A 17,965-nucleotide genomic window follows, 5' to 3' on the forward strand; every position below is an offset into this window, starting at 1 on the left:
AAAAGGGAATAAATGACATCACACAGTGAGATAATTTTGAAATATTTATATACTGCAGGCCTCAGCCTGCCAAGGGTGATACACCAACAGTATCACTCACAGCATTCTGGTTGGAATCATCACCCAGTAAAGTGCCCTCACTGCATAAAGGGAGTTTCCTCCATTTTATCTGTTCCATCTTTCATTGTTGTAGAAATCAATTAAAGTTATCTTACCTAAGAAAGAGGCAGAGAAAGGAGGGAAACATCAATATAAAAGCAGAGCCTCTCTTAAATATAACTAGGACATGCAGCAAGGCACTCTTGTTGAAGCCTGAAATTCTAAAATTATCAATTTATTCTTTTGGGTTAAGAATTGTCTTCATCAGGTAGTCTCTTCTTCCTCTTCTCACTTTCTCTCTCTCTTTCAAATTTCTTTATTCCTTCCCTTCCCTTCCATTCCTTTGCTTTCCATAGTAGATTGACATATGTACTATGGTTTAAACATGTTCTTAATCTTAATTCTTAATACTGTGGGTTTGAATCCGTTGTAATTAGGAACTTTTGAAGGTGAGGCTAACTGAAACAGGGTGGGCCTTCATTCAAATTACTAGAGTCCTTTACAAGCAGAACTAAATCAGACATAGATGAAACAACAGGGAGGAACCAGAAGCTGGAAGTCAAGGGAACCAGGAAGAGAAAGAGAAGACATTGCCCTGTGAGGATGAAGCAGAAATATAAGCTGAGGAGCCCCAAGGATCACAGGCAGCCAGCACCAAACACTAACAACCCCAGGAGGAAGCAAGCCTCTGAAAACTGGAGACAAATTCCCGTAGTTTAAGCAAACCCATTACATGGTAGGACATAGCAGCCTGGCAAACCAAGACAACTTTCTTTTTTTCTTTTTTTTTTTTTCCACCTACACATAATGGTCATTCAGCCCCCAAAACAACCCATGAGTAGTGTTCTCCTTATACATGTGGAAAAAATGGAAGCCAGACAGGTTAAGTAACTTGCTCAAGATCATATGCTTTGTAAGTGGCAGAGCTGGTATTCAAACAGGTGGTCTTTTAAAATAAAATTGCAGAGTGGAAATCATTGTGGAAGGATAAAAATAATCCCTTTTTGCCACTAGTTCCTTAGCATGAATTGACTGGTTTTTTTTTTGTTGTTGTTTTTTTGTTTTTGAGATGATAGAAGACTTGAAAATTTAAGAAGAGCTATTGGAAAGGGGGAAGTCAGAGGTTTCAGAGAGTAAAATTTTGCTCATTTCCCAAAGGTCAGGCTACCATATGCCAGCATGATAAAAGATCATTATCAGGTTGCTGATAACTTGTTGCTGTCTGTGTTGGTTCATATATGTTATGTTACCCAGAAAAAGCCATGTTCTTTGATGCAGTCTTGTGGGGGAAGATATACTAGTGCTGATTAAGTTGGAACATTTGGATTAGGTTGTTTCCATAGAGATGTGCCCCACCCAACTGTGGGTGGTAACTCTGATTGGAAGATAGCTGTTGAAAGCAGACTCTTGCTCTGGAGAAGTTAAGAGAGGACAGATGCCCCAAGAGCAATATGGTTGTTTGGATACATTCAATAGGAATCTGTCCTCCCTGTTACCAGGGAATAATTGCATAAATTGGTTATGCTACCAAAACCTGACCTGGAATATATTTTAAAATGATGCTTATTTAATTAATATGATCAGACACTTTAAGGAACTAAGTTTGACTTAATGGAGCTGTGCTGGTTTGCATGTATTATGTCCCCCAAAATGCCATGTTCTTTAATGCAATCTTATGGGAGCACACTTATTAATTTTGGTTAGGTTGGAACCTACTGATTAAGTATTTCCATGGAGATATGACTCAATCAACTGTGGGTGAGAGCTCTGAGTAGATAATTTCCATGGAGGTGTTACCCTTAAATCACTGGAGTCCTGGAAAAGAGTTCACAGACAGAAGGAGCTCAGAGCCACTAAGAGTGACATTTTGGAGAGCAGCTGAGAGAGACATTTTGGAGACAGCCATTGAAAGCAGACTTTTGCTGACACTTTGGTGATGCTAGCCCAGAGTTTGCTGCAGAGAACTAAGAGAGAACAAAATACTCTAAGAAAAAACATTTTGAAGAATGTGCAGGGGCTGAAGAGGAGCTGGAATACAACCTGGGATCAGCAGACACCAGCCACATGCCTTCCCAGCCAGCAGAAGTTTTCCAAATGCCATCGGCCTTCTGTCAGTGAAGGTATACTTGTGTTGATGCCTTAATTTGGACATTTTCATGGCCTTCAGACTATAAATTTGTAACCAAATAAACCCCCTTTATAAAAGCCAATCCATTTTTGGTATTTTGTATAATGGAAGCACTGGCAAACTGGAACAGAAGCCAATACTTAAAAAGCACTCTTGGGAAAAAGCATTCTGGTACCTGGTTCACAGGGCTCCTAGCCTTACTGGTCAGTGAGGAGGGTTACTTCCTGGCCAGCCCAGGAAACCTTGGGGTGTTTGGGAAATCTTGACAAGAGAGGAATTCCTCTACATTTATAGAGGTGAAATCTGATGTCAGATACTTAGTTTGGCTTCCTAACCTCAAGAGGCTTTTAAAAGTCTAATCTGAGATTCATCATGAAAACTTCCAACAAAACAAACTTAAGGAGGTCTATATGACTGAAAACCTGACTGCCCAGAGGACTATGACTCAAGATTGCCTTGCAGAAGGCCCTGTCCCCCCAGAATCTGAAGAAACTTGGCAAGCTGAAAATCCATTACTTAATATAAACCCTGAAGAACTCACCACTGCTGCAGACCATGCAGGGGCTGGATTGCTCCCTGGACAAGCTGCTGTCTGGACTCCACTAGGGAGTCCAGAAAAATGCTCAGGTCATGAGAGGTAACCAAGACTGTGGTAAACAAAACAAGAACATTGACATCCTAGCTCATGGGCTTCGAGAAACTCAACAATACTGCATAACCCAAAGATGTGCTTCCAACAACCTCTTCCTCATGGTTCAATTCCTGGCTCTATACTTTATTAAAACCTTTTATATTAACATTTCTTTTTCATTTTAGGAGCTCTCTTTTAAGATGCTTGCTTTCAAAGGCCCTAAAACAACTGGTCTTTAGCAACACCTCCCCGAAGAAGGATTTAACTGGTTTTACAGGAACAATACCAACAAGAAGACTATGTCTAGACCCTAATACACCCTAACTAGGTTACCATAGTTTCCGAATTGTTGTTCAGTACTGAACAAATTGAGCTTTATCTAAGCCCTGTGTTTCTGGAAAGCAGACAGTCAAGGACTGCACTACTCTCCAAGCCCTTGGCCTTTTGTTTTCCAACCACAAAGGACCACTTGGTTCTCTCTATATTCTCAGATAAGAAACACCACCATCTTTCTCAATGGCTATCATTCCCTGTTTACCTGCCACTATAAAAGCCCCAGTCCTGTCCTTTTCCTTTGAGAAGTTTCTCATTAATGATTGTTCTTGCTATTAAAATAGGCTAAATAAAATCATTTCCTTAAAAAAAAGTCTAAAGACTCTTGTTATTAGCTCTCTAAATCCACCTCTAAATTCCTTGTGTAAATAATTTGGAAGCTTGTAGATAAATAATAATAGCTAATATATACTAACTAACATAAAATAAATGCTTTCCATTGAACTCATTCAATCTTCAAAATAACCCTATTATGTAGATGCAATAATACAATTATTATTACAGTTTTACAGATAAGTAAATTGAGGCTTATTAGGGTAAATAACTGCCCCAATACCAGAAATCTAGAAAGTAGAGAAGTAGGGATCTTACCCATTAGCCTTATATCCAAACTCACTTTTTTAAGTATACCACTGTATTGCCAAAGAGCCTGTTTAAATTTAAAATCCAAATCATTCTTTAAAATATTAAATTATCTTATTTGCTTAAAATGTATATATTGTTTTGCCAAATATGGATTTTTACTCAATCTCTTCCCTATCCTTCAACCAAAAAAATATTTTGCTCTTACAATTCAGTGTAATTTAACCTCTTGAATGTGATAATTTTTCAAAGTGCTCAACACATTTTTTTACTATGATTATTCACGTGCCATATAATTATCCAAAGATTCAAAGTGTACAATAAAGTGCCCCTAGTACCACCATACAGCTGTGCATCCATCACCACAATTAATTTTTGTTCAATTTTTAGAACATTTTCATTACTCCAGAAAAGAAATAAAGAAAAAAAAAAAAAGAGGAAACTCAAATCCTCCCATATCCCTAACCACCCCCCTCCCCCTCCATTGTTGACTCATTGTATCAGTATAGTACATTTGTTACTGTTTAAGAAAGAACATTAAAATATTCCTAACTGTAGTATATAGTTTGCAATAGGTATATATACTTTTTTCCCTATACTCCCCTCTATTGTTAACTTCTAGTTGTGGTGTCATGCATTTGTTCTGGTTCCTGAAAGAGATTTCTAATATTTGTACAGTTACTCTTGGACATTGCCCACCACAAGGTTTACTGTTTTATACATTCCCATCTTTTAACCTCCAACTTTCCTTTTGGTGAAATACGTGACTCTGAGCTTCCCCTTTCCACCACATTCTTGCTCCATTCTGCACTGTTAGTTATTCTCACAAAATGCTAGCATCACCTCTGTTCATTTCCAAACATTTAATTTCATCCTAGTTGAACATTCTGCTCATATTAAGCAACCATTCCCCATTCTTTAGCCTCATTCTGTATCTTGGTAACTGTGCTGGTTTGAATGTATTATGTCCCCCAAAATGCCATTATCTTTGATGTAATCTTGTGTGGGCAGATGTACCAGTGTTGATTAGACTGTAATTCTTTGAGTATTTGCCATGGAGATGTGACCCACCCAACTGTAGGTGATGACTGTAATTGGATAATTTCCATGGAGGTGTGGCCCCACTCATTCAGCCTGGGCCTTGATTAGTTTACTAGAGCACAATATAAGCTCCAACAGAAGGAGCAAACTTGCTATAGCCAAGAGGGACAATTTGATGAATGCACAGGAGCTGAGAGAGGAGCTGCAGCTTACAGAGACATTTTGAAGATGGCCATTGGAAGCTGATGCAGACATTTTGGAGAACACTATTTTGGAACACGTCCTGGGAGCAAGGAGATGCCAGCCATGTGCCTTTCCAGCTAACAGAGGTTTTCCAGATGCCATTGGGCATCCTCCAGTGAAGATACCTGATCATTGATGCATTACCTTGGACACTTTCTGGCCTTAAGACTGTAACCATGTAACCAAATAAACCCCCTTTTATAAAGGCCAATCTATTTCTGGTGTTTTGCATTCTGACCACATTAGCAAACTAGAACAGTAACTTATATCTCATGTCTATGAGTTTACATATAATTGGTTCCTATCAGTGATACTCTGCAATATTTGTCCTTACGTTTCTGGCTTATTTCACTCAGTATATTGCCCTCAAAGTTTCATCATCAACCCATTTTTTTAAGCCTGTTTTGTTCACATGCCATACCTTCCATCCTAAGTAAACAATCAATGGTTCCCTGTATAGTCACATATTTATGTGTTCACCACCCTCACCACTATCTATATAAGGACATCTATATTTCTTCCACAAAGCAGGAGAAAAGGAAAAAAAGAAAGAGAAAAAAAAATGGCAGCTCAGAGGCAGTAAAAGGAAAGATAACCTGAGATCAAAGTAGAATAGTCAGACAACACCACCAATGCCAAGAGTCTCACACCCCTCCTTATGACCCCCTCTTATTTGCATTTACCTTGGTATATTACCTTTGTTACATTAAAGGAAGCATAATACAATGATTCTGTTAATTATAGTCTCTAGTTTACATTGATTGTATTTTCCTCCCAATACCTCCTTATTTTTAACACCTTGCAATGTTGACATTAATTTGTTTTCTTTAAGAAAAAACATTTGTACATTTTATTACAAATGTTGAACACTCTAGGTTTCACTAACTTATACAGTCCCAGTCTTTATCTTTCTTCTTTCCTTCTGGTATCCCACATGCTCCTAACCTTCTTCTTTCAACCATAATCATAGTTATCTTTGTTCAGTGTACTTACATTGCTGTGCCACCATCACCCAAAACTGTGTTCCAAGCCTCTCACTCCTGTCTTTTCCTATCAGTCTGTAGTGCTCCCTTTAGTATTTCCTGTAGGGTGGGTGTCTTCTTCAAAAACTCTCTCATTGTCTCTTTGTCAGAGAATATTTTGAACTCTCCCTCATATTTGAAGGACAGTTTTGCCGGATATAGGATTCTTGGTTAGTGGTTTTTTTCTTTCAGTATCTTAAATATATCACACCACTTCCTTCCTGCCTCTGGGGTTTCTATTGAGAAATCCACACATAGTCTTATTAAGCTTCCTTTGTATGTGATGGATTGCTTTTCTCTTGCTGGTTTCAGGATTTTCTCTTTGTCTTTGATGTTTGATAATCTGATTATTAAGTGTCTTGGCATAGGCCTATTGAGATCTATTCTGTTTGGAGTACGCTGCGCTTCTTGGATCTGTAATTTTATGCCTTTCATAACAGATGAGAAATTTGCATTGATTATTTCCTCCATTTTTGCTTCTGCCCCTTTTCCCTTCTCTTCTCTTTCTGGGACACCAATGATGCATACATTCCTGTATTTCATTTTGTCCTTAAGTTCCCAGAGATGTTGCTCATATTTTTCCATTCTTTTCTCTATCTGTTCTTTGGTGTGTAGGCTTTCAGGTGCCTTGTTTTCCAGTTCTTGAGTGTTTTCTTCTGCCTCTTGAGATCTGCTGTTGTATGTTTCCATTGTGTCTTTTGTCTCTTGTGTTGTGCCTTTCATTTCCATAGATTCTGCCAGTTGTTTTTTTTTTTTAACTTTTGATTTCTGCCTTATGTATGCCCAGTGTTTTCTTTATAGCCTTTATTGCTTTTGCCCTATCTTCTCTAAACTTTTTGAATTGATTTAGCATTAGTTGTTTCAGTTCCTTTATCTCAGTTGAAGTGTAAGTTTGTTCCTTTGACTGGGCCATAACTTTGTTTTTCTTAGTATAGCTTGTAGTTTTCTGTTGTCTAGGCAACTGACCTCCTAGGCCACCCCAGTCAGGTTTTCCCAGATAAGAACAGGCTCAGGTCCCAGAAGGAGGAAATATTTAGTATTTGGTTTCCCTGATGGTGTCTTAGAGGATTGACACACCCTATGCTTTTCTGTCCAGTGGGTGGTGACTGTCATCCTTCCACTCCAGACTGGTGTAGGGAGGTGTGGCCCATGGCTGTTTTCCCCTAGGCTCCGGGGTCTGGCTCTGAATGGAAGGCAGGTAGTAGAGCTGGACCCCAACTCTTTTCTCTTGGAAAGATATGCCCCCTAGAAAGAGGTAATTTGCATATAAATAGATTCTTTGTTTCTCTGACTCTGCTATCTCCATCTTTGTGTGGGTCAGAATGCTGCAAGTTTAAAATGGTTGAGGCTTTCTCTACTGCAGAGCACTGTGAGCTGAAAACAGTTGAGACTTTCTCCACTGAGCCACCCAGTTTGAGAGAGAGAGAAAGGGACAGAGCCCCCTTTCAGAGTCAGTCTATGGCCCCCAGATTCACCCGTTGGCCAGAGATAGCACCCAATCCTTTGGGCTCCCTGTCCTGAGACAGATACATCCTCTGACTCTCCAAGGTCAGTTGCCACCAAAAGCCTCTGTCTGCTTGTTGGAGATTCGTAGTTTGTATTGTGTGGTTAACATTAAAACCCTAGTTGGAGCTGGGCTGAGGTATATTCACTTGTGCAGAGAGTGTTGCTCTCTAGCCCCACGAGGCTTTGCAGTTCAGGCTGCTGCGAGGGAGGGGTTCTCAGCTCAGATCTGCCGTTTTTACTTACAGATTTTATGCTGAGATCTCAGGCATTCCTCCCAATTCAAGTTGGTATATGATGAGTGAACAGTCATGTTTGTCTCCCTGCAGTTATTCCAGGTTATTTACTAGTTTTTCCTATTATTTATTAGTTGTTCCAGGGGGACTAACTAGCTTCTACTCTTCTCTATGCTGTCATCTTAGCTCCTCTCACACTTTTTGATAGAAAAATATCAGTTTTATAAATCATTAAATGATAAAAACTTATTGATGTTTCTTTTTTTAATTTCTGTACAAGAGGTAGACTCAATCAAATATATATATGGATATATATATTTATATGATCGTTTGCATGTATGTGAGAGTGTTAGAACATGTCTGGGATGCTGGAATAAGGAAAAGCGAAATGCTAAAAAAATTGGAAAAGGCAAAGATAGAAAAGATAGAGATAGGAGTACTGAAGATATATTTCACTCCCCCCTGCCCATGAGTGTTGTATGGAAATTCATAGGACACAACATCCTTATTTAGGGTTTCTACCACTATTGAATAAGTTACTAATATAATAAAAAGTATTACAAATTTCTAAATTGTACTTTACAGTGTTGTGTTAGAAAAGTTTATACTGACATTAGACTATTAATATATATATATATATGTGGTTTCATGGAAATAAACTTAAATCAAGGTAGAATCCCATTTGTTCCAATCTACCCCCTTAAAAATAAAATCTAACAATCATTATCAATGAAAATGCTATTATTATATTCTTATTTCTATTTAGAACATTTTCTTTGAATTCAAGGGTTTGCCATGAGCTTATTTTTTCATTTGTCTGCTACACAAATAAAAAGAGATTATACTTTTAATGTGGTTTAAAAATTACTGACTTCTGAATATTTGAGAGATGAGTGATATAATAATCTCTGTTACATTTCACTTTCCAAATAATCACCTCCCTATTTGTGCTAATTTACTCTGGGAAAACATCCATCACAGCCAATAAAGGGCTAGTTTAGAAAAATATAATTCACTTGAGTGAGGTGAGTCTAATTGAATTATGGAGATTGAAAAATAAAAAGATTTTTTTTTGTATGTGTGTGGGGGGGAGGTGGGGGTAGTATTTTACTACTTAAATGCCCAGAAAAGATACATAAAGTGGAAAAATGGACAAAGCCCTATCAAGAAGTTTTTTCCTTTTTGAGCAAGGATTTAAATGGTGTAATACAATTTATTTGGTGTTTTATCCAAAGAACCTAGAATCATGATTAACCAGAACTTCTGTTTATTGTGTACTCTTCTTTGCAACTCTTAGCTAAGTGTAGTATCAAGCACTTTAATCAAGGCCATTTTCTCTAATTAATCAAATAATAATAGTAATAATTAAATCTAAGTAACTTCTATAGTCTGACAATGTGTTACTCCCATGAGTGTTAAAAACAGACAAAATGCACTTTTGGTGGGAAAAGGAGCTTATGTTTACTCTCTACAAGCTTCTTCAATTCTCTGTTGAGTGTTTGTTCCAAAGTTGACCCTCAATCTCTTGGCCCCTTGCACAAAGGGTTTTCTTGGCCATAAGCACCCAGCCCGTTGTTTGGCTTCCCTGAGCAAGGTAGCTTATGCTCATGTCCTTTAGGAGGACCTGCATTTGTATCTGCTTGTCTATATTTTCTTTCTTTTCCTTCTGTTAATTGAAAGGCTTTCAAGCATGCAATTCCCTGCAAATAAGACTGCACTTTCAACTCATCTTGGGTTCTCAACACCCTGTTTATGAGTCAACCATAAATTAAAAACCTCTCTTTTCACATTGCAGATATATTTCCAAATGCCATTAATTCATCTGGTCAAGGGCAAAGAACTCTTTCTTTATAACAGACCACCATGGAGTGTTATTTCATATTCCTGCATTGCCTCTACTCAAATCTTTAAAGTACATAACATGCCACTTTTGCATTTTAACAATGCACCATTTCCCTACTTTGGTTGTTCCTTCACTTTATGGTATATTTGGGGGAAGTATTTTTCTAAAATAAATAATGTATGCATATAAGTATGCCTGATTTTCTCCCTCTCAAAACATTAAATGTCTTTAAAAAATTGATCTAAGAGGAATATAGTTACCACTTATTGATAATTTTTGGTATGCCGGGCACCACCCAAGGAAGTCATCCTTATATTTCACAGGTGATTAAGCAATTTACCTGAGGTAACACAGTTAGTAAGTTACAGAAACAAGGTTTTACTTAGTTTTACTTGATTCCAAAGATAATATGCTTTCTACCTCACACATGCCTACAACCTTTGATAAAACATTACCATTATGCCTGTAAATTTCCTAATTTTGGAATTGTCACAGTGAGCAATTTCCTCATCTGGTAAAACTCTGGTTAATCAGACAGTTAGAAAGCCTGGAGGAAACAGCATACCTGAATTTCTCTCCCTTATCTAAATAGTGGGCCAAAATCACCAGCCCTGGGCTTAGAGACGTTCTATTGATAGTTTTATTTGGCTTAAAATCTCATTGAAAAATGTCCTACAGTCTTGGAAAAAATTAGACTTGTTATCTTATCTCATCGAGAAAAATCCTTCAGAGAATATAACAGAGGAAAAAAAAAAAGAATCTCTTTATTGGTGGAGTTAGTAAACACACACTAGTCAAAAATAATAAAGGCAAAAATATCATCATGTATAACTTCTCAAACTAAAGGTTAATTTTACATTAATTCCAACTTGTAAGTATTATTCCATAGAGAATTGGCTTTGTGTTTGCGTGTCTTTTGATATATGGTTCCAATAACAAGATATGCTTAAGACATGTTATTATTTCAGTTCCAAAAGCTTATGAAGAAAGCACATATATAATTAGTTCTACTTTTACAGGAGGGAAACACACCTCAAGGAAAAGTTTTCTTCCTAGTAATGTAGAGTAATATAGTGCTTTCAGTTTTAAAAGGGTTTTTCTAATAAAGTATCTGCTTTTATTTACATTTGGATTTTATTTTTGTTTGGTTTTTATTTCCAGATTGGTTTATTTTTTCCCCCTTGAGTCTCATTAACTAACATTTAAGCTCCTTGAGAGTAGACACTTGGTTGTTTTGTTTCTTCTAAGTTCCATTCAGAAAAACAAACATTTGCTGAGAACATATAATATTAGTTAGTAGTATTATATGGATGCACATATTTAAGGAAATGAGTACTATAAGGAAATATGAAAGTTACTCAGTTAATTTAAATAAAACAAAGCACTAACTTGACTTATGCAGACAAGTAAGATAGATCATGGTTTTTGTACAGAAATCACAGAGCATTTAAGACTTTGGGGTCTTAGATATGCAGACAGGCAACCTAAATTGCTCAAATTTATCCAACATTGTAACCAACCAAATGCTTAGTGTAGGGGATGCAGAGTAGTTAAAATCAGAGGAGAACAATTATAACTGCAATTTTCCACTTTTCTGAAGCTTGACAAACAAATTCTAAGACTTTTCAGCCTATGTTAATACTTAATTCAAAAATAATTTTTAAAAACATTCACTTTCAAGACTACAATTCTTGCATACAAATCCCTTTTTTTTATGGGAGAAAAATAGAATTTTGGATCAGATATCTATTAAATAAATATGGAAAATTTATTGTTACTATCTATAGACACTTAGATATGTTCAAACAAAATTGAATGAGAAAAGGAAATATGAACATTTTCACAGTATGTATTTGCAGTCTGTGACATATACCTGGATCGTTTTCCTAAAAAAGGCCCACAATGGAAATTATTCTTCACGAATTTTCTGGATGATAGCTTGATATGAATGGTAGTCTAAAATCATTTTGTTGATGAAATGAATCTTTGTTTTGACAGAATAAATAGTTTTACTGCAGCATATTCCACATTGTTGAAGAAATGGTCAGCAAGCTTTTTATGAATATTTAATTAAATTTACCCAGTCAGTAATGGTACTTTGAAAAACCTGAAGCTGAAAATTAAGAGAAGCCATGCACCTGGGCATCTGATTGACGTCATTTTTCTTTAATATATTGCCAATTGAGTTCCACTGAGAAGTTCATAATGGCCTTTATTTACATTTAATTAACACCTCTCTGGATTAATTCCTCATTTTATAAGCCTAATACAACCTTAATACCGGAAAATATGAATCCAATATGATAACAACATGTACCTGGTTGTTTTAATTAATCTGTCTAAACTGAACATGCCACTTCAAATTCATAAAGATCAAGCTTTATGCTACCCTTAGACTTCTCATCATGTTAATTGGCTGCTCTGTTAGAAAATGGTCTTTATATTATCTGACTCTGTGGCAGGTAGTGTAATTTCAGTTGGTTATGATGAGTATGAAGAATAAACATATAATCTTTATTTTAGATATTCGTTTAGGCCAAGGAAAATAAAAGTGTGAACATAGGATAGTTTTTAGTTGTGGAGATATGGATGATTAAAAGTACTTTTCTGTATTTCCAGAATTTTCTATAATTAGAATATATTATTTTATTTATACTGATATTAAGATTAGATATAGAGGCTAATGCCATTTTATTAAAAATTTTATTAAAATGGTATTAGCTTTTATACATCATGTGTATATGTCATATCATACATGTTATATAGATATAATATAAATTATATAATATAAACTGCATATCTATATTAAACCTATCTCGCAGGGGTCCAAGAAAAAAATATTCTGCTCATGTTCTGTGTGATTTAACATTAATGAAAGTGAATGTGAGAAGCAGGTCAAACAACTTAAAACAATATCTACCTTCATAGTTTAGGATGTTGAGTGTAGGTGAATGAATGAATGAATGAATGAACAAAATTTCTCTCAGGGAAAGTGTCTGGGGACCTCAGAAAATGAGTAGAAATAGTTTGCCAACATTACCTTTTTTTTTTTTTTTTTAACTGAAGTTGCTTTCTTTATTTATCTGTTCCCAATGGATTGTTTTAGCATGTAGTAAAAATGTTCAGATCACAAGTAAAATTAGTCATTTTTCAGATTCAAGACACATTTACCATTAGATTCTAAGATTAGAGTCAAATGCCACTAACTAAATAAATAATTATATTGAGGAAATGTTGCATCAGCAGCACATTATACTAATTTTTTATCATCAATTAGTCATATACAGATTAAGAAGAAAGAGAAACAAACTAGTTAAGGAGTCAAAGTATTTAAAATATGAGGCAATATGTCAAGTAGAAATTAACAGCCAAAGGAATGTTATATAATCTTTTGTGACTTGGAAATCCTAGAAAATAGAGTTTACAATGTTATATCCTGGTTAATTCTATAAATTGGTACTGATACCAAAACCAACCAGAATTAATGCCAAAAGAGTTTAACACACAACATAAAGTTTCTTATGATGATGTTCTCTTTTTAATTTTGTCATATTACAGGAGTAATCATTGCCTGTCATATTTGATAATGGGACTTGTAAAATTTCAGCATCATTGTTAGAAAAAGCAGAGACAAATTTTTAAGTTTCAAAGTTTATTTTAAGTGAAGCTTGTAGTCTGCATGTGTGAGAGTATCATTTTTTTAAGGCTTCTATCATCTTTTTCTTGATTGTCTCAGTGATATCTCTAACAACAGCCCTTTTCCTAATCTTCAGCTGTCTTCTTTAATTATATCCTATCTCTAAAATAAACTTCTATAGATCAGGGCTACAGGCAGAGAGTCAGAGACAGATTGTTCTCTGGAGAAAGAGGGAGGTAAGCAATGTTTAAATAAATATAAGAACAACTGGAACAATGTGAATAAATCTTCGTAAAATGTTAGCTAACCAACATTCCTTTTACTACAACATTTGATAACAAAATTTTTCCTGCTTTGTCAAGTATAAATTAAAGCTGAATGTATCCAGATTAAATGAATGTTCTGAGACCAGTGGGATTAAATGGGAGATAGCAGCACTGCAACCAGGCTGACAACCAGGAGACTCGGATTCTAGCTCTGGTTTCGTATCTGCTTAGTTTTGTGACTTTGGATAAAGCATAACTTCTTGAGTCATTGCTTTTCTCATTTGTAAAGATTTAATTATTCTGTATGATTTTGGCATATCCTTCTAGCTTTATTTTTTCTGTTTTCTTGCTGTATTTTGTCACATAGAATATATAATTTTGTAGCAAAATGTGTATACACACAAACATACACACATACTTTTGAGGGGTCTGTATTGAGTAAACCCACTTAAAGGCAAACCTGAACCCACTTGTTTACAAAATCACATACTATGATCTATGGACTCACTTTTCATCATATCTTATTTTGTTGATTATCATTAACTGGTATTGTAAATTTCTTGTTTTTCAATTGAGTTTAATATTGTGATCTATATGTTTACAACATACACCATGCACAAATAACAGTAGAGCCCATATAAATTTTTAGAAATCAATATCATTTGATGAATTATCATATTTGAAAAAAAAATAAAATGTACAGTACTGTGAATTAATTTAGTTTGTTATTTATCATGCTTCCTTCCATGCCAAAAATTTAGAGTAACAAACAATCTGGGGTTGTTTAATATTGCTAACATACTACTTTCCAGCTAAAACCCTATTTGTGTCAGTACAATCTTAGATTAGCCTAGGAATTTGAAATTTCCCCAAGGAAGATTGAAATTGTATATAACACCTAATGGTGTTAGTCCATTTCAGTCAAAGCATTAAAATACCCTATTTGGGTCAATGAGACCAAGGACTTGCTGTAGAACTTAGTGTTGATGTGAACTTGACAACTGACTAAGCTATCTCAGTTTTTTTTCATCCAGAAAGCAGGGATGAAATACCCACTTCATAGTGTTGCTGTAGTTATTAAGTAAGCTTAAGTGAGAATATGTATATAAGGTACCTATCATCATGGAAGCTCTTATAGGCTTTATGTAAATGAGGATAGCTAAGAAAAGCATTGGAATGTTTGGGAATCAGAGTTTCCCTGGGTGGCTATTTGTGTTTGTTCTTTTAAGCTTTATTGTAACATAATTTTCATACCATGAAATTCACTTGTTCAAAGTGTATAATTCAATGGTTTTTAGTATATTCACATATTCATGCAACCATCACCAGTATTTAATTTTAGAACATTTTCTTCATCCTACCCACAAAACCTACTCCCCATTCCTCACCCTCACCCCTGCAACCCTAGACAAGGACTGATCTACTTTCTGTCTCTATGCTTGTACCTATTCTGGACATTTCATCTAAACAGAAGATCCTATGTTGTCTCTTTTGACTATATTCTTTCACCTAGTATAGTATTTTCAAGACTCATCCATGTTTAAGCAGATATCAATACTCAATTCCTTTTTATTGGCAATAATATACATTCATGTTGATGTACCACCCTTGTTTACACATTCTTGAGTTGATATTTGGAATATTTCCACTTTTTTGACAATTATGAATAACACTGCTATGAATATTTGTGTACAAGTTTTTTTGCAGTTGTGTATTTTCATTTCTCTTGAGTATATACCTGGGAGTGAAATTATGGGGTCATATGGTAAATCTATGTTTAAAATTTTGAGGAACTGCTAAATTGCATTCCAAAGTAGTTGCATGATTTTACAGTTTCATGAGCCATTTATGAGGGTTCCAATTTTTCCACATTCTAGACAACACAGTTTATTGACTGCATCTTTAGACATCCTAGTGGGTGTTAAATACTATTTCATTGTGCAATTTATTTGCATTTTCCTAATGACTTACAATGTTAAGAATCTTTTCATGTGGTTATTGACCATTTACATGTACTCCTTGCTGAAATATCTTCAAATTTTTTTCCCAGTTGTTAATTGGGAAAATTGTTAATTTATCTTTTTTACTGTTGAGTTTTAAGAGTCATTTACATATTCTAGATACAAGTCCCTTATCAGATATATGATTTCAAAATATTTTCTCCTATTCTATGGGTTGTCTTTTCATTTTCTTGATTGTGTGCTTCAAAACATAACATTATTTAATTTGATGATGTTCAATTCATCTGTTTTTTTCTTTTATTACTTGTGATTTGGTGTTGTATCTAGAAATCATCGCCTAACCCAATGTCAAAAATCTAAATCCTAAATTTTGTTGTAGGAAGTATCATTTTACCTGTCACTTGTAGCTCTATGGCCCATTTTGAGTCAATATTTGTGTATGGTGTGAGGAAAGGATCTAACTTCATTCATTTGCATGTGGATATCCAGTAGTTCCAGTTCCATAATAAAAAGACTATTCTTTCTCCATTGAATTGTCTTGGCACCATTGTCAAAAATCAATTCACCATATATGCAAGGATTTAGTTTTGGACTCTTAATTCTGTTTTATTAATTCATATGTTTATCCTAATGCCAGTACACACTGTTTTGATTACTGCAGTAAATTTTGAAATTGAGAAGTATGGGTCCTGCAACATAGTTCTTTTTCAAGATTGTTTTGGTTATGCTGGGTGGTTTGCATATACATATAGATTGTAAGATCATTTTGCCAGTTTCTGAAAAAGCCACTGAAATTTTAGTATGGAAAATACTGAATCTGTAGATCAGTTTGGGGAATATCACCATCTTAACAATTTCAGTCTTCTGACTCTTGAACATGGAATATCTTTCCATTTATTTGGTCTTCTTCAATTTCTTTCAACAAAGTTTTGTAGTTTTCAGAGTCCAAGTTTTGCCCTTCTTTTGTAAAATTTATTTATCCTCTTTTTAAAAAAAATTGATGCTGTTGTAAATGGAATTGATTTCTTAATTTTATTTACATATTGTTCCTTGCTATAGAAATGCAATTGATATTTATATTGATCTATTCTGCAACATTACTGAACTCTCTTATTAGTCCTAATAGTTTTTAGTGAATTCCTTAGGATTTTCTATATATGGTATCATGTCTGCTGTGAATAAAGATAGTTTTGCTTCTCTTTTTCCTATCTGGATGCCTTTTATTTCTTTTTCTTTTCAAATTGGCCAGGCTAGAACTTTCAGGACAATGTTGAATAGAAGTGGCAAGAGCAGACTTTCTTGCCTTATTCCTGATCTAAGAGAGAAAACATTGATTCTTTCATCAAGTATGATGTTACTTGTGGGCTTTTCATAGATGTCTTTTATCAGGTTGAAGAAGTTCCTTTCTATCCAGTTTTTGCAATATTTTCTTTTTATCATTAAAGGGTATTGGATTTTGTCAAATGCTTTTCCTGCCTCTTTTGAGATGATCGTTTGGCATTTATCCTTTATTTTATTAATATGGTATAATACAATGACTGATTTTCAGAAGTTAAAACAACCTTGCATTGCTGGGATAAATTACATTTGCATATCATGTATAAGCCTTTATATATTGCTAGATTTGGTTTGCTAGTTTTTGCTGAAGATTTTTGCATCTAGATTCATAAAGGATATTGGTCTGTAGTTTTCCTTGCTTGTGATTTCTTTGTGTGGTTTTGGTGTTAGGGTAATAATGGCCTCATGGATGAATTGGAACTGCATCTCCTATTCTATTTTTTTTTTGAATAGTTTGTGAAGAATTGACACTAATTTGTAGTGCTTGTTAGAATTCACCAGTGAAAGAATTTGGGCATGGGATTTTCTTTATGGGATGTTTAAAAATTACTTATTCAATCTCTTTATTTATTACAGGTTTATCTAGATTTTCTATTTCTTTTCATGTATTCTAGGGCTCTGTTCATTTCATCTAAGTTATCTAATTTTTGATGTACATTGTTTCATACTATTTCCTTGTATCCCTTTTTTATTTCTGTAATGTTGATATTAGGTCCCCTGTCTCATTCTTCAGTTTAGTAATTTATGTCTTCTCTTTTTTCCTTAAGTAAGTCTTTCTAAAGGTTTTTCAGTATTTTAAAATTTATTTCAAAGAATCAATATTTGGTTTTGTTGATTTTCAGTCTTGTATTTCTATTCTCTATTTCATTAATTCCTGCTCTGATCTTTAGTAGATCCTTCACCCTGTTTGCTTTAGGTTTAATTTGTTCTTCTAATTCCAGTTTCTTAAGATAGAGGGTTAGATTATTTATTTAAGATCCTTTTTCTTTTAGTGAAGATGTTTATAACTAAATCTTACCTCTAAGTACAGGCTTAACGGCATCCCATAAATTTTGGTATGCTGTATTTTTGTTTTCATTCATTTCAAAATATTTTCTAAATT

The sequence above is a fragment of the Choloepus didactylus genome, chromosome 2, assembly GCF_015220235.1.
Source record: "Choloepus didactylus isolate mChoDid1 chromosome 2, mChoDid1.pri, whole genome shotgun sequence".
Classification (NCBI taxonomy): domain Eukaryota; kingdom Metazoa; phylum Chordata; class Mammalia; order Pilosa; family Megalonychidae; genus Choloepus; species Choloepus didactylus.